General features: G+C 42.4%; 1 pseudogene; it reads right to left on the bottom strand.

Moving 5' to 3' along the window:
• Window positions 1-12,676: 12,676 nt before the first annotated feature.
• Window positions 12,677-14,535, bottom strand: LOC118651244 (annotated as a pseudogene).
• Between the last annotated feature and the right edge of the window lie 8,367 nt (window positions 14,536-22,902).

Genomic DNA, 22,902 nt, shown 5'->3' with positions numbered 1-22,902 from the left:
TCTTCCTAGGTTTTCTTCTTCCCTGCTCTTTAAATATCAGTGTTCTGTAAGGTTCTGGGGACCACTTATTTTCTCATTCCTGGGTAATCCTATCCACTCTAGTAGAATTAACTATCATCTATGTGCTGAATTGTCCCAAACATACAACTCTAACCTACGGTCACGCATCAATTTTACATGTGTATCTGTTTCTAGTTCATTTGGACAGAGACAGCCATTCCCACAAATACCACTATGGCCAAAATCAAATTAGTCAGCTTCTCCACTTCCAGCGAGAGCCCATGGAAGCCCCAAACTTGGTCTTCCACCAAAGTTTCCTGTCTCAATGAGTTTTTCATTCTGTGCTTTATTGTTATCTACTACTACTAAAACATAAGTCTATCCTTTTTGTTGCTTGTTTTCTGCTTTTGCCTCAATGTTAAGAAAGGCCTTTTCTATTTCCAAAGCAGATAAAAATGTGTCTATATTTTCTTTTATTTCTTTTATGATTTAATTAAATCTTTTCCTGACATTTATTTTGGTGTGAGGTAGGGATCTAATGTCCCAACACCACTTACTGAAAAAAGAATTTATCTTTTCTCTTATATGTTTGAATAAGTTTTCAGTTGATTTTCTTTTTTCTAGGTTTTACAGCTAGATAATGTAACTAGTAAAAATTTTACTGTCCTTTCCATCTTTCTTACACCACTTATATTAGTCAGAACGTTTTGGTTGCCCACACTAGAAATCCAATTTAAACTACCTTAAGTAAGAAATGAAAGTACTAGCATAGACAGAAGTTACTTGTAACCTGGCTAAATTCAGTGATTTATAGGATGTCTAAACAATTTGCCTCTCTGTCCCTCGGCTCTGCTTCTTTCTGTGCAGTACGTACACTATTAATAGAGACTAGATGTTAAGTTAACCAGTTAACCACAAGCCCCATTAACAGACTCTTTTTGTCCCGGTGACATCACTCCATGGAGCTTTAGTAGGCTGCCTGTCAATGTTATTATCAGTCACTTTGTCAAAACCCATCTTGTCATGCTGGGCCAGGCAGCTCTGTGAATAACTTTATCAGTTACCTGAACAGTTGGAGTTGGACCACACCTACCTGTTCAGTTTGTGTGTGTGTGTGTGTGTGTGTGTGTGTGTGTGTGTGTGTGTGTGTGTTTATAGAAATAGTCGGCTAAGCTCTGCTTCTCACTAAAACGTCTTAGTCCTGGGCTATGTCTAGGGAAAGAAGACTGTGGGGGGAGGGTGCAGAAGGGATGTCTCCTTTACATAGCCACCCACTTCCGCTGCATTTTAATCCTGTCATCCAAAGAGGCGTGGAAAGGGAGGCATCTCCACCTTTGTCTGGCTGCGGTGCATGGTGGGCAATGCCCCAGCAAGACCTAGAAGCTTGGGTTTCCTAACAGTTCAGGTTCCTACCATACATTTCCCATTGCAATCCCCAGACTCCAGCTCTTAGGGCTTAACCCTTAGCAGTAGAGGTGGGAGCAAAGTATAGAATTTAGTTATCGCAATGTGACATAATTATTAGACGGGATCTCGCAGTTTCAAATGTTTGGCTTTGTTGCTGTTGTTGTTTCCAGCCAAGCCACCTTGGTCTGGAGTCTGTCACTTTGCTGGTACATTTTACTCAAGGCTTTGAGTTTGGTTTAAGCCTTAATTTCAGGGGCCTATAGTCTTCCTTCCTGGGGTAGGGAAATCCTCAGGAGCCCCAACTCCATATTTTCTTAAGCATCTTTTACTCATAAACCTACTCTTTGTGCCAAGTTCTACCTTCCCCAGAGCCTTTTGTATTGGAAAGCCTACTGGAGTGTTTGTGCCCACTGTCCCACCTCAGAACTCTCCTGTGGGCTCTCGGCCCCTTCGCCACCCAACTCCCACACGCTCTTGTGAGAGTTGCAGTATTGGTTCATGCAGTATTGGTTCTCCTCCCTCATTACCTCCCTGGGTGTCCAGATTATCTTTGGTTCTATAGTTGTTGAGGGGGAGCAGGAGTGAGGGAACCTCATAGTCGTTATCATAGTGAAGCCAGGTGGGGCAGAGCATCAGGCATCTCTCCCATCTGTGGTCTGTCAGACAGTGTCTGTGCTAGACAGAGTTTCTACTCATGCGAATATTGGGCAGTTACCTGGCACTGGCTCTGGTGGAGGCAAATTGAATTTTCTAACCGCACGGGAAATGAGAGACCATGGGAAAAAAATAACAGTGAAATCAGATGGGGAAAGGATAATCATGGTATCTTAAACCAAACATGGTCTAATACCTGTAACTTATACAGGGAAAGGAAAAAAAAAAAAAAAAAGACAGGAACTTCAATTGAAAAAAAAGAAAAGGGTAAGTGCAAACCCAAACAACAGCAACATCAACAAAACAGGCAATTCAGGAAGAGGAAGCCCAAAAGGCTAGTAAACAATCAGCACAATCTCAGTGGTAGCGATAGAAATTAGACAAAACAAGAATATCCCTTTATACTTGCTAGATTGGCATGAAGTGTAGAAAGCTGGTGATGCTGAGAGCCAAAGGAGATGTGGATGTGGCAGTGGGGTGCAATTGTGTGGGATCCAAAGAGCCATCTGGTGATATTTAGTCAAATCAGGTACTATTCTCTCAGCCTGTATCCAGCTGTTCCCCTCTAAAAAAGCAATTCTCACACTGTTACATAATAGGGCATATATGAGGACATTCATGCAGTATTGGTTGAGATAGTGGGGACTTGGAAATAACCTAGGTGTTCATTACAGAGGGGATGGGTAAGAAAAATGTGGTAGATATACAGGATGGAATACTTCGAAGCAGAGAGAAGCAGTTAACCAGATGTGCTATAATTTGTTTGGAGCTACTTCCATTATCTTGCTTCTTGCTTTCAGTCAGTTAACAGTAATGCTTTTGCCGGCAAGTAATAACCTGCTCTTTCTTAAACAAGAAAAGCTATCAGCTCATTAATATATGCCATATTCTGAGCTATGAAACAAATTGTAACAAAACTTTAAAAATTGAAATCATATTAAATATATTCCTTGACCTTACCAAAGAAAATAAAAGTCACTAATAGAATGATACCCGAAAAATCTCAAAATATTAAGCACCTACATAACCTATGGGTCAAATAAGGAGTCTAAAAGGTAATTAGAAAATTTTTTTGAACTGAATAAAAATTAAAAGTCAACATAACAAAATTTGTAGAATATACCTAAAGCAGCTTAGGGAAAATTCATAGCACTAAATACTTATATTAGAAAAGAAGAAAGGTCTTTTTTACAGTAATTTGCTATAGCAGTTGAACCTGCTATAGCAAATTACCATAGATTGAGTGGTTTTAACAACAAGCATTTATTTCTCAGGGTTCGGGAGGTTGGAAGTCTGAGATCAGGGTACCAGCGGCAGCATGGTTGAGTTGTCGGTGAGGGCTCTCTTCCTGGTTATGTCCACTCATCTCTTCCTCTCCTGTGTCTTCCTCTTTTTGTAAGGACACTAATTCCTAATCTTCCTAGAGGAAACCATGTTCAACTTTCCTAGTTATTTCTTCACACCTTTCTATTTCTCGTATTTCTAAACTAGAGGGCTGATGCACAAAATTCGTGCAAGGGGCTCGGCCCCCACCATGGCGGCGGCGGCTGTGGGGCCTCTGCCTCAGCCCCCACCCACCGCGGCTTCCTCCGGAAGGACATCTGGTCTAATTATTATTATAGATAGTATACAAAATACTCAAATTCGTGGGCTTTCTGTTTCTCACTTTAAACATGATCCCAGTCCTCATTTTGTATTATGTTAGCAGCTCAGCTCTCTCTCTCCTCTCAACCTTTATCTGCCGAAACTTTATCTATAATAATAAAAGCATAATATGCTAATTAGACCAGATGGCCAAACAGCAGAATGACCGCCCAGACGAAGCCGGGGCTGTGAGGGCCGAGGCAGCGGCCATGGCTGCTGGGGCCGAGCCCTGGCACGAATTTCATGCATCGGGCCTCTAGTTTTAAAACATCCAAGTTGCTTACATTCATAGCCTGCTTGGCGACCAAAAGCAATTTTTCTGCTAGTTGTCTATAGGTTGATTCTAAATAGGAAGAATAATTGATAGAATTTATATTATTATGACTATAAAAAGTGTTCACTGAATAGCCAAATAGTGTCTGTGAGTATGATGCTTTCTCCTAAGCACCTTGCCACTCAAACATGAATGGTTCTAATATGAAGTTCAGGCACCCCTCCATTTCAGTTTGCCTCGTGTCTTTCACATACTATTTTTTTCTCCCTGGAGTTTCTCATTACTCTTTTGTTGTTGTAAGAAGGAACATAGTGTTAGCATAATATGTCTTTTTGACCATATTCCTACCGTCTTCCCTGTTCTTATTCATGTTCTCCATTGCTTGAAAACTTCAATTTTTCTTTCTGAAACTCCAGGTTTTTAAATATTTAGACTGTGGTTTTCTGATACAGCTTTTTGTTTTTCCTGGGGTTTCTGGTTACCTTCTTGGAACCAATGCCTTTATCACAAATTCACTTGTTTTTCCTGAGTGCACAGTCATTCCATTTGGTCTAAATAAGTGGTCATACCATTTTCTTCCAGGGACCTCTTTCCCAGAGCGCCATGCTCCTATCTGGACCTGGTTGTTTCCTGGGGCTGCTACACAGCTGTCCCCATGCGCTGTCATCCTTCTTCTCTCCCCTGGCTCACATCCACAGCATCCTACATCCTACTCCTCATTTTACCAGAGAACCTTCCCACATGTTCCAAGTGGAGGGCTGGGTAGGAGTAAGCTTTCTTTGGGCTGGCCTGTCTGAAAATGCCTTTATGCTACCATCATTCTGGCTGAAGGAGTGTCTCATAGACGTCTTCCTTCCTGTTTTGCTCTCTAGAGGGATTTAGAATATTTTAATCTTGGATTCTCAAATTTCACAGTGAAATTTCTAGGTGTGGCTCTTTTTTGCACTATCTTTCTGGACATCCTGCAGTCTCTTTCTCTACAACTTTTGGAAAGTATGTTATTATTATTTCTTTTATAAACTCATCTCTTCCATTTTCTTTGTTCTGTTTTTGAAGTTCTTATTAGTGATATGTTGGATCTCTGATATTAAGCCTCTCTCTCTCTCTCTCTCTCTCTCTCTCTCTCTCTCTCTCTCTCAAGTTTTCTGTAAGTTGCTCATTTTGACTTACTTTCTGATAAATTTATTTGATTTTATCTTATCTTTCTGTGGAATTTGTCATCTAAACAATATTTTTTCTTTCTTTTTTATTTCCAAGAGCTCTTTCTAATTTTGTTTCTTTTCCACAGATACTCATTCTTGTTTCATGGATCTATTCATATCTCCGTGGTGGCACTAATTCTATTATTTAATGTGTTACCTTCTATTTCATTATTTAAAGTGTTTCATGAATCTCTTTTAAGAGCATTTCTTGTCATTGTTCCCTTCTTCTTCCTCTTCCATTTTATAGATTTGACTCAAATGCCCGATGATTTTTGGGTGCCTGTTTATATTTGGGGAAAAATGAGGAAGCTGAACGACCGACTGGGAACGGTGGGTACAGTGGTGGGAGTTGTCACCAGGACACGCTTTGCTTTGGACCGGGCAGACAGGATGGGAGGAGGCCATCCCAAAAGAGGAAGTTTCACTTGAGTCACCAATCCCACGCTAGTGACTATAGTTCTCCCCAGAGAGATTTTTTTGATTTCTTTAGAAAAGATGGTTTTTCTTTGCTTGAGGGGGCTAAACTCCTGGCTACAGGACACCCTGCATAGGAAGTGGGAGAGAACTGTGGAGGGAGGATTGCTTTAATGTATAGATCTTTACTAAATCCCCGTGTTCAGCCTCACCTCCGTCAATGCCTGGAGTCCAGTCCCACTCAGTAATCCAGGCTTCCTAGGGTCTGCTTCATCAGTCAGCCCCCTCCCATACGGTTTTCGTTTTACAGAGATTTGTTGAACTCCCTGGTTTGTTGATGACATCCCCTCCTATTCTCTTTATGGTTGAATTTTAAAATTTTTTATTAGCATTTTCATGCAGAGTTTGTAAGTGTATGTACTTAGTCTGCCATCTGAGACTGAAAACCTCAGGAAGAAATGGAAAGGATATTCTGAACTGCAGGCAGCTTTAATGGCTAGAGCGACTGGAGTGGAGGAAATTCACGGAAGATGAGAATATTTCAATCCTCCTGGTCCCCAAAATGGCCCCTTAAGGGTTCAGAGTTGGTGAACTATTGACTTCCCCAAAGCCAGGTTAGGTGTATTTGGTTTCTTTCCTTCCACATGTGGGCCTGCATTTGATACTAATATCTTCTTTAATGAATGCTTTTTATGTACCCTGGATAGCACACACATCATCTTATTTAATACTAGCCACCCCCAAATTAGATATTATCATCTTTATTTTATAAATGAAGACTCAGTGAGGTTAAGTATTACATCCAAGTTCACACAGCTTATTAAAATTTCACCCAAGACTTTCCCATTCCTTTCCACTTTCCACTGTAGTGGAGAAAAGCAAATTATGTACTAGAGGCCCGGTGCATGAAATTCGTACATGGGTAGGGTCCCTAGGCCTGGCCGATGACCAGGGACGATTAGGGCCTTCCTTCCCCAGCTGCCAGCTGCCGGCCAGGGCCTTCCTTTGTTTCACACCGCCCCCTGGTGGTCAGCTCAAGTCATAGCGAGCGGTCGAACTCCAGGTCAGTCGAACTCCCGAGAGGACAATTTGCATATTAACCTTTTATTATATAGGATAAGTATTCATCTCCTCTTTTTCTCCCTCTCCCCTCCCCACTCCCAGAGTCTGGGGTAGTGTAGTATAGTAGAAAATCTACCAATCTAGGAGTCAGATCATTTGGAGTTTAGTTTTGCCTCTGCCGGCTTTGGTGATGTTACCTCAGATCAATCAGAAGACTCTTCTGATGCTTAGTTTCTCCATCTATAGAGAAAAGTACAATAAGATCAGCTGTGTCTCAACCACAGGTTTCAGGAGACTCCCATGAGACCATGTATATAAAAGGCTCTGCAGGTAATCATAGCAACAGCTCACACCTGTAGAGCCCTTTATAATTTGCAAAGTGCAATAACATTGTGAAATAATTCCTGTTCGGCAGATGAAAACCTTGGCAAGAGCGGTTTGATGAAACACATTTCACCCCGGCAGAATCAGAACTGAAATCTAGTGCTTATTCCTCCAAATTTCATTATTTTTCCACTTTATAATGCTGCCTCCTTATTATAAGAGGATTCCTTGAAATTTTAAGCCATTAACAGTAAAAGTTACTCACAGAGCTTAGTAATTTAAAAAAAAATTTTCTATTCATAAATTAATTTTCATGCTAGTTTCAGGAGGTCACCTATTGCATTAAGTACAGTGCAGTTAATTATGTATACCATTTATTACCTTAACATAGTAAGTCATACCATTATGGCCAAAAAGTGTGAAGCAATTCTTTAAAGGTGTTTAAGACCAGCAAGGAAATTAGGCCTGACACAACGTGGCCACATAGCATGATCCCTGGCACAGCTGCATGCCATTTCTAATAGTTGGATGATATTTTCAGTACAATAAAGAGCTAGCCTGCATCTTAAGCATTTTTTTTTTTTAGCATTCTAGCAAGGAACATAATGTTTACATTGGTTCTTCAGCTTTAGCGTACATCACTGCCTAATGAGCACAAGTCCTCCCAATTAAATTTCTGTGAAGCTCTTTAGAAAGGACCACACAGACATTGTACCCAGAGAGTTCATTAGTCTAGCTTGTGTCTAGGTCTCAATACAGCCTTCTCAGAGATGAATGAAAAACAAGCCATTGAGCCTAGGACATGGGACACCAAAGGAAACACAACAGACTGGGGCTGAGAAAAAAACAGAGACAGAGGGAGAAAGCAAAGCTAAACAACTAGAAGCAAGTAAGAAAAAGGACTTTGTGTATTCTCAGCACTGGCGCCATCCTGAGATGGGTAGATGTACAGGAAAGAGAAAGGGATGCTAATTAACATTCAGGTTACAGAAGCCAAAACGAACAGTTTCGAAAAGTAGAGGAAATTAACTCTCTGCACATATGGAAGAGAAGCTAACAAGCACTTATTGGCTGTCTTCTTTGTTGGACTGGTGAGTTTCATGCTTCTAAGACCACAGGATCTCTGTAGGTTACGTCCCTGCACAGAATCTATGATAGCCAGGCTGGACATGCCCACACTCCGCAGGGCTGAGGAACAGCTGGGTTGCCCTCTGGCTGAGGCACCAATGATGTCATCTACTAGCTGGACCAACCAATTAATTTCACAAGAGAAACTAGGTTCAGCTTAAAGGTTTATAATCTAATTGTACCCAGGCCTAAAATAAATCCTAAATTCATCCAAATGAAAATTAGAATATAGTTGGAAAAATGGTAGATTGTGGGGGCACAATTTCATTATAGAAACCATAGAAAATATAAAACACTAGGGGTCCAGTGCACAAATTCATGCACCTTGAAAGGAACTGTGGGCCGCGAGGCTGCTGTGGGCACAGGGGTGGGTCTCGGCCCATCCTCTGTGCCCCCGCCTGGCCGCTCCCGCCGCAGCCCCTGGTCCCCTCCCTGTCTGCCAGCAGCCCCGCTCCCACACGCTGGTGGTGCTGGCCCTGCTCGCACCCACTGATGGCACGGAGCGATTGGGGCCGGAGCCAGCACCGGGTGCAAGCGGGGCCAGCCCTGTCAGTGGGTGCTAGCGGCGGCTGCTGGCCCGATTGCCCCTCAGGAGCAGGGGGAGGTGGAGAAGCCCTGAGGGACAATCGGGGCCGGCAGCCACCACTTGCACCTGCTGACAGGCGCCAAGCAATAGGGCTGGCACCAGCCACAGGTGTAAGTGCTGGGCGGGACCTCAGCGCATGGGAGCAAAGAATTTTCAGTAACCACCAGAGGCTTGCCCCAAAGACAGCAACTGGCACCCCACCTTGGTCTGGCGCCCCTGCTCACCTGCTCCACTATCCCGCCATGGCTGATGCCTGCCATGTTTCGTGCACACCCCCTGGTGGTCAGCACACATCATAGCGACTGGTTGTTCGGTTGTTCCGCCGTTTGGTCTATTTGCATATTAGCCTTTTATTATATAGGATATTTTGAAAAATCATCCATAGTCCAATAAACTCACTGTAGTTACATTCTATACAGAACAACTTATGTATAACTAGGCCAGCCGTGGGCAAACTACGGCCCGCAGGCCGGATCCGGCCCGTTTGAAATGAATAAAACTAAAAAAAAAAAGACCATACCCTTTTATGTAATGATGTTTACTTTGAATTTATATTAGTTCACACAAACACTCCATCCATGCTTTTGTTCCGGCCCTCCGGTCCAGTTTAAGAACCCATTGTGGCCCTCGAGTCAAAAAGTTTGCCCACCCCTGAACTAGGCTCTAAATTTTTATAATAGCCATGTAAAAAGGAACTGTCTGGAACCACCAAAAGCTGCTAAAATTCCATCTTCCAAACAGGATCAAGGCATAATAACTTTATTCTTAAATCTCCATGTATCTTTTTTTTTAATCATCAGTTAATCCTTTATTCAAAATGAACCAGACTACATAGTCTATGTATCTTTTTTAAAGAAACACTTTTAATATTTAGACTCTAGAATTCTAAACAATATTTTGTACAATACAAAAAAAATCATGAACAAACTGCTGCAAGGGAGAAAAGAAAGCTGTGACTATTAAATAAGATATGCTTCATTCCAGATTCACTTCTGATCTTTATTAAATATACTCTGCCACCCTTACCTAGTAGTAGCTTGTGTCTGCATACTGTTTTGTATGCCATTTCACATATACATGCCCTGAAACCCTGAACTCATTTTCAAAGCTTCCATTTCCTCTTCACTCGGTTTTTAACTCCACACTGCCATCAGTTTTGTTCTGGCCATGCCACTGGTCTGCTTAGAACGTTCTCTTGGTTCTCCATTGTCTTTAGAATCAAAACTTATGACATAGAAAACCCTTAAAAGCTGGCCTCTCCACTTTGTCCCCTCCTCCTGCACTGGATGCAGTGTTCATGCAGACTTTGATAGGCACTGCTGGAGTGCTCTGCGGGATGCATGCACTGGTTAATACTGCTCCTATCCCAGAGCCGATAGCCCTCAGCCCCTGCCCACACTTAGTGCTATCCAGCTTGCTCATTTTGCTAGTCTAATTGGTGTAAAATGATGAATGAATGAATGAGGTGTGATGCTTTTTGTTTTTTCCTCTGCTAATTGCTTGTTCACAATGTTTGCCCATCTTCTATTGGAGCACCCATCATTGTTCCTTACTGGTTTGTATTAGCTCCTTCTCAGTATTAGATATTGCAAAAATCTTCTCTTGGACCTAAGACTATATCCATAGTGTCCTTTATTGAAGAGAAATTCCCAGCTTTGCTGTATGTATATTAACACATCTTTTGCTTGACTGTGCTTTGGGAGGTTTAATACTCATGCTTCAAGATTGCTCTACTATAATCTCCTCTGTGAAATTAGTCATCACCTCTTCTAGGATCCTGAAAGACTTCATACTTATTTTATTTTATCCCCTTTAAAGAATTCCTTTAGATGTTCTGTCATGTTTTCTGAAGTCTGATCTCTGGTCATTATTTATCCTTGAATCCCCAGCACAGTCTGACTCATGGTAGTTCGGTGGTGGTAGAATGAATAAATTATTCTACCATTTCAGTGGCCATGTCCTTGTCTATGTTGAATTTCAGTAAGTCATTTCCTCTTACCCCTACAGTGCCTTAGCAAAGAACCTTCTGCTCCCATGGTCTCTTCTGCCCATAGTTATTTGGAGTTGGGTCTCAGGCAGAATGAATCCTTTAGCATCAGATGATGGCCCCAAGAGTTTCGGAAGCATACGGCAGCCATTGAGGGTCACATATATTGATCTTCAAGGAGTGGGAATGGACTGCAGAGAGAAGAGAACAAGAACCTTTGGGAGCAAGGGGAGAGAGATTGGTTTTTCCTTCATTCTTGACAGGTTTTCTGCATTGAGCCCTCATGGATGTCATAAGGTACCTCTATGTTCCTTTATCTAGAGAAAGCTTGAGTAGGTTTCTCTTCTTTATAAGCAACGTTGCCTAATAGTAACTTGTTCAATAAATATTTATTATAGCTCAGGCATCTTTTTATTCTTTTAATAGCCACACAAAAGTGGACTCAGATTTAACTTGTCATCTACTGATCTCTTTTTATTCTTCTTTTTTCCCCCCCAAAAAATATTTTTATTTCAGAGAGGAAGGGAAAAGGAGAGAGAGATAGAAACATTAATGATGAGAGAGAATCATTGATTGGCTGCCTCCTGCACTCCCCCTACTGAGGATCAAGTCTATAATCTGGGCATGTTCCCTGACCAGGAATTGAACCCTGACCTCCTGGTTCATAGTTGATGCTCAACTGCTGAGCCATGCCAGCCAGGCTCTTTTTATTCTTTAAGTGGGCACTGCCATGCTTACTGTGACTGAATTAATGTAATGTGACTCATTACAATTTGATTCATCTTTTTTAATTAACAACATTGATCATATATATTGCCATGTAAACTGTTACTGTCTAAGATGACATTAATTATACTTTATATTTATAGTTGGCATCTAAATTTTTTCAGATGAGAATGGAAAACTCAGATATGTAATTTGGTGCCTTGGCGGAAGGACTCCCCCCAAAAATATTTGTATGTTGCTTCTATTTTATTAAAAACCTAATGAAACCTCTCTAAATCAGTCCTCTATGATTTCACTTTGTAGTAGTTCATGCAGTAACTGAGTTGAGTAAATGTTTTTACTTTAAAATATTTTATTGTGTAATAAAACACAGACAACAAAACCTACACAAAACAAATACATAGTTTAATAAGAAATTAATTAACCTTGTAATTACTAACCAGGTCAAGGAATAGAACTTTGCCACACACTCCAGAAGCCACTCACAATCACAATCACAACCCACTTGAGGTTAAAGTTTGATTATATAGGTGACAAAAGGTTTAGGTAACAATAGTGCAAATAATTTCAAAGAGAATGGTTTCTTATATCAGACTATTTTTAAAATTTTTATCAGAGGAATACTGTTTTATCCATTAGTAAGGGCGCTTGAAACATATCCTATATAATAAAGAGGTGATATGCAAATTGACTCTCACACCCTCACAAGATGGCTGCGAATTCGTGCATGGGTGGGGTCCCTCTGCGTGGCCTGCAGGGATCAGGCTGAAACCGGCAGTCCAACGCCGCCTGCAGCTCCTACCTGCCACTCCCACTCATCCCAGCCCCACTGTTCCTACCGCAGGCTCGCACCCAGTCAGCCCCAATCGGGAGAGGCTCGCTCTGCTGCAGCAGCGCTCACCAGCCATGAGCCCTGCGTCTGGCACCCTCCCAAGGGGAGTGGCCTATGACATCGGACTGAAACTGACTCTCCGATATCCCCCGAGGGGTCCTGGATTGTGAGAGGGTGCAGGCCAGGCTGAGGGACCCCACCAATGCATGATCGGGCAAAGGAGGGACTGCAGGAGGGTTCCGGGGCATGTCTGGTCCATCTTGCTTAGTCCTGATCAGCCAGACCCCAGCAGCAAGCTAACCTACTGGTGGGAGCATCTGCCCCATGGTGGTTGATGAGTTGACTGTCTGCCCCCTGTGGTCAGTGCACGTCATAGCGAGTGGTTGAGCAGCCTTAGCATATCATTAGCATATTACGCTTTGATTGATTGTTCAGTTCTGCCATTCAGTCTATTTGCATGTTACCTTTTATTATATACGATTATTTTATGCTATATAGTTTTGGGGCTATAAGTTTTTGTTCTTTCAGTTTCTTCTGGGATATACTTTCATTCTGTGCAGCCTCTTCTTCTGGCTTAGGAACAATCTTCTCTTTTTCAGTAAGAATCCTTCCCATGTGGCAGGGAGAGCCTATGTGTGGGTTCATTACCCATGAGCTCTGTGGGTTCTGCTCTGCATCTTGGGAGCTCTGTTCACCTGGATGTGCTCAATGACCAGGACACCCACGTCTACACCCTTAAGTTCAGCATTACTCTCTGCATTGTTAAGCATGGGCAGCAAAAACTCAGCACTCTTTTTGGGTCACCGACCCTGCGTCCAGCCCCACTGTTTGGCCTGGTTACACCCACCAACTCCACCATTGTAAGGACGAATGGCATACATTGCTTCTGTAAAGTGACATCCTTCAGATACTTGGTGGCTTTTCAGATATGCATACCCTTAATGGCCTGGGCAGTTTCACGAATATTCTTAAAGTGAACACAAAGATCTGAACTTCTTAATTTGCATGATTTTGTGGGGTTTTCTGGGTCAAGTGGATAGCAAACCATTTTCAGAGGTTACCCCAAGCCATTTATGGGAAAAGAGTTATATCAGACTAATTTTTAGCACCTAAATTTTTAAAAAATCTTATTTACAGTAAAAAATTATTATAATATTAGAATAATCACTACTCGATATAGATTATTTTGTGCTTTCTACAGATAGATGATAGACAGACATGTATACAGTTTTATTCTAATATCCTAAAAAAATATATATATTTATACTTTTAATATGTCACCCTCGCTACACTCCTCCCAAGTGTTAATTTAACAAACAAGGAAGCCAAAGATCAAAGATAAATAAATTTGCTCAAGGACAGAGCTAGAATTGAAATCAAGCTGATTTGCCTAACACCCCTTTCCATTATATCCTGCTATGATAGTTCTAAGTGGTTCTTATTTGTTCATTAAAACAGGTTTGCCATACTTCATGCATGGTACTGTATGTTATCGGAAGTAAGAAACTTCATATTTTTAAAATTATACAAATATTTCACTCCCAAGAATGGCCTTTTTTCTTGATTCATCTTAGTAATACTTCTCTTAATTTTAGCATAAATTAGATAGACTGGCTCAAAGAGAGTATACAACAATAACAACTCTATGGAATACATATTCTATCAGGCACCAGGTTAACCAGTTAATGTGGTGAATTTCATTTAACCCTGAAAATAGTTCTTTGAAGTGGGAGTTATTATCTCCACTTTTCATAAGAGGGCACAAAGCCCGCTGGTAAGAAAAGGAGCTGGGATGTAAACAGATCTTTCTCTGGCCACAGCCCTGCTGTTAGCTCCCCCAATACAGGCCCTCGGGACACACCTACTCACTTCAGGTTCACTGAGCCACACTGATGGCCTCTGAACTGCAGGATCCTTTTTATTTTATTTTTAACTTGCATATTCTTGAGTCACTAAACTGAAATTGTGGCAAAAAGAGGTACTAGATGAAGTGAATGAACACACCCCAAGACCTGTATGTGCTCCTAAGGCTGTCTCTTGGCTTTCTTTCCCTGATTTGTAATTTGCCAGGATAAGTGTTTTGGAGGAAACACTAGATTTCATCCAATCATCAATAGAAAGACCTGGTGGCTGTAGTTTCTGTAACTTACAAAATGGATGCACAGGAGAAGAGGGACTGAAACCTTCATGTCATGCTTATTAATTACTGTGGATATTTTAAAAAACATCAGAGAGTATTATGGCAGAATGGAAATGAAAAAATAACATTTCCTATATGAACTGATTTTAAATTTAGTTTGCTAGGCAATTTCTGTAAACCAGCCTATCACTGTAAAAGGGCCTGTCTTCTTCGTTTTCAAAGTCATAATTTAAATGACAACCAAATATGTTAAGTGGCTTTTGTGAACTGGCTACAGTCTTTGCACGCCCAGACATGCCTGGGACAAAGTGTACTTTATAAATTATGGGTAATCAAATGAATACAAAGGGGGAAAAAAGAGTCCTCTATATTTGAGTGTTTGGCAGTTATACTTTCAAAATATTGTAAGGAAAACTTACTTGCTGCCATTTGCTTGACTTTTATCTCAAAGGGACTTGAATAAGGCATGCTATATTATTTCCTAGCAATAATGTTGACATTATTCTCAACTGGAAACAATGCTTGAACCTCCTAATCATTCCGTTTGCGAGAGAAAGAAATAGAATGGAAAGGATCTCAAGAGATAAAGTAATTCTGGTTTTCAACATTGAGCCTCTCCCGTAATTTCTCTGTGCCCATATTTCCACCTGAAAAATGGAGATAGTATCAATGAAGGTTTTCAAAATGTAGTTGAAGTGAGTGATAATTATGTTTAGATGACTTGATTCATGTACTTTTTAAGTTCTCCTTAGCTAGCTGCTTTTCCTGGGACTGCAGAGAAAGCTTAAGTGGCCTGGAGGGATTAGGGACTCCATTTATGTTTGACTTTGCTCTTTAGAACTCTTAAAAATATAAATTGGTTACCACAGTGAAAGAATATTAAACACCACCACCACCCACCAAAGGTCTTGACATTGCCTTCCAGGGTGCTCAGCTGGTTTGTCATTTAGAATCTGACCACCCCTGGGGTAAAGGCAGTCTTATTCCTATTTAACAGATGAACAAATTGAGACCTAGTAAGATTAATGACAAGCTCAAATTCACACAGATACAGCACAAATCAAAACAGGCTGGAACTTAAGTTTCAAATTCTGTGTTCTATCAACTAAATTGTTACCTCAAATTTTATGTTCACTTCTTAGGAGAAAGATGAACTATATCCTTTGGATTGGCCAAAAATGACAAGTAAAAGATTATTTGGATCATGAAATGACTTCCCTCCATTCGGAATTGTTTAAACTAAATTGAAAAAGGAAACGTCAAGCTTCAGTCAAAACTGTCAGCTAGCAGAACAATTTAAGTGTCTACATTTGTCATATGTTGGTTAATACATTCAGCTCAAATTTCTCCACAGCTTTAATTAAGGACTAGCATTTCTAAAAATTTTATAATCCTTTTAAAGCATATTAGATTTGCCAGGGTCCTTTTTTTTTTTTAATAAACAAAGAAAGGGTATATTTTACAAGTATTAAGTTAGCATACGTAAGAATTATTATAAATTCTATTTCACCATAGCAATGGGCCAGAAGCCATTAAGTAAGGCACCTAAGAAGTAGCCAAAAGCATCTAGCACCTTAAGTAAATTAGACTGCAACTAAATAAGCAAATGTTTGAGTAATTAAGTTTCCAAACACCTGTATTCATTTATAAATGGTAGATAAGTGAATATCTGTCCTTGGACTGGCGTTTCTGAAGCTCAGCCTCCACTCCTCTTCAGAAAACATCACAGGTCTTGAAGATGAAAAGAGAAAGCTAACTCTGATGAGCAAAGTCTTAAGCAAGAAAAGGAGCAATTCCTTTCCCCAAAAGATTTGCTGATAAAAGTCTCCACTGTAGGAAGCCACCTATTGTCTTCACTTGCAGAGAGGTGTGGATAAGGAACCAGAAGGCTGGTGACCCTTGAAGCCCTGGCAAAGGTCAGGGCTGTGCACCCACTGTTACTCCAGACAATGGTAGCTGAAGCAACTTCCCCATTTATTATTATATAAATCCTTGCTGATGGGCTAGTCTGCCTGTTACTGGAAATTGCCTGCCTAAGGGATATGGGTGTATCTCAAACCAATAAAAGGTTGGTGAGGCCTGAGCACCAGGGGAAGTCCTTCCCCATGAGTTGGACTTGCCTGCCTGGCCCCCCAATGTTTCCAAATTATTATTTCTTTTTTTTTTTCTTTTTAAATATATTTTTTATTAAGATATTACATATGTGTCCTTACCCTCCCCCCCCCCCCCCCCCCGCTCATGCCCTCACCCCCCCCGTTGTCCATGTCCATTCGTTAGGCCTATATGCTTGCATATAAGTCCTTTGGTTGATCTTTCCCCCTTACCCCCACCCTCCCCTACCTTCCCTCCAAGGCCCGACAGTCCAATCAATGCCTCTCCGTCTCTGGATCAGTCCTTGTTCATCAGGTTATGTTGTTCATTATATTCTACAAATGAGTGAGATCATGTGGTATTTATCCGCTCTCCAGTTCCATCCATGCTGTGGCAAATGGTAAGAGTTCCTTTTTCTTCTTCCTCTTCTTAAAGAATACCTTTCAGCATTTCATATAATGCTGGTTTGGTGGTAATGAACTCCTTTAGCTTTTTCTTATCTGTGAAGCTCTTTATCTGACCTTCTATTCTGAATGATAGCTTTGCTGGATAAAGTAATCTTGGTTGTAGGTTCTTGCTATTCATCACTTTGAATATTTCTTGCCACTCTCTTCTGGCCTGCATGGTTGCTGTTGAGAAATCAGCTGACAGTCGTATGGGTACTCCCTTGTAGGTAACTGACTTTCTTTCTCTTGCTGCTTTTAAGATTCTCTCTTTGTCTTTTGCTCTTGACATTTTAATTATGATGTATCTTGGTGTGGTCCTCTTTGGGTTCCTTTTGTTTGGGGTTCTCTGCGCTTCCTGGACCTGTAAGTCTATTTCTTTCACCAGGTAGGGGAAGTTTTCTGTCATTATTTCTTCAAATAGGTTTTCAATATCTTGCCCTCTCTCTTCTTCTGGTATCCCTATAATTCTGATGTTGGTTCGCTTGAAGTTGTCCCAGAGGCTCCTTACACTATCTTTGTATTTTTGGAATCTTTTTTCTTTTTTCTTTTTCGGTTGGGTATTTTTTGTTTCTTTGTATTTCAAATCTTTGACTTGATTCTTGGGATCCTCTTGTCTGCTGTTGGATCTCTGCATATTATTCTTTATTTCAGTTACTGTATGCTTAATTTCTAGTTGGTCCTTTTTCATATCCTCGAGGGTCTCACTAGATTTCTTGAGGGCCTCACTAAATTTATCTGCGGTTTCCATAAAATTCTTGAAAAACCTTATAAATGTGGTTTTGAACTCTATATCCAGTCGTTTTTTTTCCTCCATTTCTGTCATTTGTGACCTGTTTCTTTGTCTCCACATTTTTTATGCTTCCCTGTGTTGGTAGAGTGGTTTTGTGTACTAGGTGTCCTGTAGGGCCCAGTGGCTCAGCCTCCCCAGTTACCTGAGGTGGACACTCTTGGTGCACCCCCTTGTGGGCTTTGTGCACAGTCTTGTAGTTAAGCCTTGATTATTGTAGGATCACTGGGAGGAATTGACCTCCAGGCCAATTGGCAGTGAGAATCGGCTGTGTCTGCAGTGGGAGAACTTCAGTGCTGAAGACACCCTTCTGGGGCAAGACTTGCTTCAGTAGGGCTTTGGTGCTCACTGAGTCTGCCCCCTGGGTGTGTCCCTTATGGATCTGAGGAGTTGTAATCCGGATGGTCCCCCTCTGACCACTGGGTACACTGGCTCTTGGAGGTTACCCAGTAGGAGCTATGAAGAGAACTGCAGATTCCCCTTCCTTTTTTTGGAGTTTGGAGGTGCCCTGATGAGGCCCAGCTGTGAAGCAATGCAAGCTGCTGTGGGGCCTTGGGCCTTCTCTTGGAAGTTCTGGGTCTGTGGCCCAGCTGCAATTTGTTAGGTAATTTTCAGGTTGCAAAGGGCCAGGGCATTCATATGCAAAAGCCTCTGCCGCAGCCTGGGTGGGGCAGGGCCTCAGGGAATCAAAGGGCGGAGCAAGGAACTATGGCGGATTCTCAGCCCTGCCCTAAGGGGCCCTGCGAGTCTCAGTGTCCCGACAATCCAATTGCTGCAAGGACCTCTGAGGGAAAGCCGCCCTCGAGTTTCGAGTTCTGCCCGCTGCCAGACAGTCCAGTTTCTCCCCATATGAGTCCTGGGTCCCCAGAGACTTCCCGGAACCGGAGTTCAGAGCAGTCGGGAGCTTGTGACTCCCTCCCGATTCAAAAAGACAGCCGCATCCTCAGGTACTAGCTCCTTTCTGCGTGCACAAGCCTCGGTACCTTTGCACTTTACTTCCACAGCTCCTGACCCTCAATGTGCTTTTCTCCTTCCTTCTAGTTGTAGAATGTCCACTCTGCCAGCCTTCCTGTAGTTCTGGATGATGTCCGTTTTGTCTGTTTATTCTGTTTTGAAGTTGTTGTAGGAGGCAGCAATTTCAGTGTTTCCCTATGCCGCCATCTTAGTTTCTCTCCAAATTATTATTTCTTGTCTTGTCTCTTTCACTTGCGTGCGGCCCCTCTTCCAGATCCTGAACCCTGAACCCTGCGGGACGTTGGGGGAACAAACAAACATAAACTTTACACACTCCACAGCCCCCAAAGGGTGCATGTATAGTTCGTCTGCAATTAGCCAGGCCAGCATCCCCTCTCATGTTCTGGACTGTTGACATATTTCCTCAGTCGAAGTTGGTTTCCAATCAACATTTTATTAATTCATATTTGCTGATATGCGAAACAGTAATGACTTGTTAGATTTTGCTTGTTTCTCCCCATCTGGTCATTCATTATGCCCAGAGTTTGCTTAAGTGAGTTTCCTTCTGTTAATCACGTCCCTTTTGCCCAAAGAACTTCTTTTAGTGTTTCTTGTACTGAAAGATCTGCTGCTGATAAAGCCTTTCAATTATAATGTCTCTGAAAGTATTTCAAGTATCTAAATATATTTGTAATAGCTACTTTAAAGTCCTTGTCTGCTAATTCAATATCTGGGTCATTTTGGAGTCAGTTTATATCAACTATTTTTTCTCTTGACTATGGACCACATTGTCTCATTTCTTCTCTTAACTGTGAATCATTTTACTGTTTTTCTCATTTCCGTAACTTTTCACTGTACATTGGACACTGTGGATTGTATGGTGTAGAGAGTCTAGAGTCTATCTTTCTCTGAAATTGTTTTTGGGCAGGACTCAAACTGTCTCACCTATGGTAGGCCGTGACTGAAAACTCTGCTTAGTTCTTTCAGGTTTTTTAGCTAGTTGTTTCTGCCAGGTTCCTACGAGTCTCTGTATATTCATAGTATAGGGTCAGCCAGGGACTTGTCAGAATTTATATGCAGATTTTGGGGTTCCCCCTCCTGTGGTTCACTTCTTTCTGTGATGTTCCTCCTCATGTTCCAGTCCCTCTAGAAGCCCTGAACTCTGTCCTATTCTCAAACCAATTTCACTATAGCTTTCTACCTGAGTTCTAGCTACTCTCTGGTATTACCAGTTGACTTAGAAATACCTTCAGACAAAAAAAAATAAAAACATAATCACAAATCTCAGGTAGTGCAATCCCCTCTTTCAAGGATCAACCTCCTTCTGTTGTCTGCTTATGGTCACTGTTAGTTTTTTTATGTTTTGTTCTGAATTTATAATCATTATTTGTGAGTCTGATATGATTACTTTTCTATTACTAGAAGCAGAACCTACAAATACTTTCCAAAAACATAAAAATAAAACATTGGTTCTATAAATTATTAGAAGTAAATTAATTAATTCAATAAGTATTCACCAACCATTTACTTTGGTCTAGTTACTTTGCTAATACTAGGTGACAGAAAGCATTTAGGTAGGATTTATATTAGGTTGTAGTAAACTTGAATAGACCTGGATTTTTAAACTTCAGACACTTGCAATCCCTTAAAAAAATGAATACAGTAAATATACATTTACTTATTCTGTCAAATTTTACACTTCATGGTACATTTTTTGAAAAAATTCAGATTTCTGAAGCCAAAAACATTTGCAGTTGATAACACAGTTGGTTGCATTGAAAAATCTCCACTTTCTTCAACTAGTTTGAAATTTGTCAAAACATCTATACTAATAAAAGCCTAGATGGTCCTTGCACCCTCACGCAATGCCCTCATGTTGTCACAAGATGGCCACCAGGGGAGGGCAGTTGTGGGAGATCAGGACGGCAGGGGAGGGCATTGGGGGCAACCAGGCCTGCAAGGGAGGGCAGTTGGAGGCAATTGGGCCAGCAGGGGAGGGCAGTTGGGAGCCATTGGGCCGGCAGGGGAGGGAAGTTGGGGGCCGTTGGGCCAGCAGGGGAGCGCAGTTAGGAGGTGATCAGGCTGCAGTCAGAAGCGGTTAGGGGCAATTAGGTAGGCAGGCAGGCAAGCGGTCAGGAGTTAGCAGTCCTGGATTGTGAGAGGGATGTCCCAGATTGGAGAGGGTGCAGGCCGGGCTGAGGGACACCCCGCCTCCACCCCCACCCCCGTGCATGAATTTTGTGCACCGTGCCTCCAGTGAACATATATAAAACCCTAAGTGACCAGTTTGACTGGTCGCTATGACACACACTGACCACCAGGGGGCAGATGCTCAATGCAGGAGCTGCCCCCTGGTGGTCAGTGCACTCCCACAACAGGAGCACTGCTCAGCTAACCGACAGCCAGTCTCACAGCTGGCAAGCACAGCTGTGGTGGCGCTAGCCTCTCCTGCCTCCATGGCAGCACTACCAAGAGGCTATAGCGACAGGTGCAGTGGGGCAGGATGAGCAGGAGTGGTGTAGCGCCTGGCTGGGGCTTGGGCTCCTCCCTGGCTGCCTGCGGCTTTGTGCACTACATCCCTTGGGCATGAAACCAGCAGTCTGACATCCCCGAAGGGTCCTGGGTTGTGAAAGGGCACAGGCCAGGCTGAGGGACCCCACTGCCAGAAGCCGGTCCATCCTTGCTGCTTGACACAGTTGCTGCAGGGAAGAAACATCAGCACAGCATATGTTTCAAGGGACCTGGCGTATATGGCATACTGTTCTTAATATGTTTTCTCCCCTTCTTAGCACCATGTGTTTTAACCAAGGTCACCTCTCTGAGAAAGGTTGTTTCCCCAGGTAGGGATTTTTCCATGAAGTTAGGGAGGGAATAAAACCCCTTAACTAAGTGCCAGGCAGGTAGTTAATCACTTTAACTACAATCACGCTTAAGCTACATAATCTTTACTCACTGGAATGGAGATAAGAAACGCCCTAACCTTTGAAATAGAAATTGATAGGATTAAAATCAACTGGTATAAATACAGATGTAACAAGACAATAAAAGACAGAACTTGGCTGGAGATCCTGGCTAGAGATCCTGGCTAAGCTGCTGATCAACTGAACGCTGTCTCCATGTCATTCCTTCTTCGCCGACTCCATCCACACCTTTGGGGACCCCTGGACCTACTGGGGCTGGACCCCAACACCCTACTGGTGCAAAAATTCATGCACCAGGCCTCTAATCCTAGCTAATAAAGAGTGAATATGCAAATTGACCCTCACATCATCACAAAGATGGTGGCGCCCACAGCCAATGAGGGAATATGCTAATTGACTCCCATGCCCTCAAAGAAGGCGGCGCCCAGTCCCCTCAACCCCGCCGGAGTGGCAGACATGCGGCAAGGCTGGGCCCACTCCCAGTTGAGCCCAGCCACTCCATGTGCCTGCCTCCGGAGACCCCCAGTCCCCTCAGCTCCCAGCCACCTAGGGCTGGCCCGAGGCACAGGCAAGTCTTGGATGGCAACTGCCCAGCCACCCAGGGCCGCCCGAGGATCAGGTAACCAGGGCCAGCCAAGGCTTGCGCTGCCGGAAGTGGCAGCAGCAGAGGTGTGATGGGGCATCACCTTCCCTTGATCACTGGGTTGCTTCCCTCCCCTGAGGGCTCCCGGATGGCGAGGGGGGCAGGCCGAGCTGAGGGACCCCCCTCCAGTGCATGAATTTTCATGCACTGGGCCTCTAGTTAGTTAAATAAAATCCCTGGAATGGAGGTCTTTTTCAAGAACCTCTGGAACTAGTAAACAATAAAAATAAAAGAAGTGAACACAACACAGTGCTCTTTCAGTATCAAATTTGGGGCTCAACTACCAATGAACCTGGACAGTAAGTGGCCTCTCCTTTGACTTATCCCACCTGCCTACCTAGGATATGGAATGTCACTAATCTACATAAATAGCTTTAGTTTTTTACTATCTCCAAGTAAAGGTGGAAAATACATCAGCATAGAATCCAATGCTAAAAGCCACTTTTATTTTGGGTGAGAAGTCAATGATAGTAGAGAGATGACCTGCTGCTGAAAGTCCCCATGTGAGTTACAGGAATGCTACAGGACTAAGGAGGGTTTACCACCTCAGTTCTCAGCTTAGTTCCTCATCCTAACTTTTCAATCCTCATTTAAAACCTGTCTTGCCCATACAGACTTATAGGAGACTGATGAGGGTCAAAAGGTAGGTGGGAAACTTTTCTTGCTTTATAGTTTTGTGC

This window comes from Myotis myotis, unplaced genomic scaffold (assembly GCF_014108235.1).
Source record: "Myotis myotis isolate mMyoMyo1 unplaced genomic scaffold, mMyoMyo1.p scaffold_m19_p_3, whole genome shotgun sequence".
NCBI lineage: Eukaryota > Metazoa > Chordata > Mammalia > Chiroptera > Vespertilionidae > Myotis > Myotis myotis.
The sequence above is the reverse complement of the archived record's forward strand: the minus strand, read 5'-3'. Positions and strand labels throughout refer to the sequence as shown.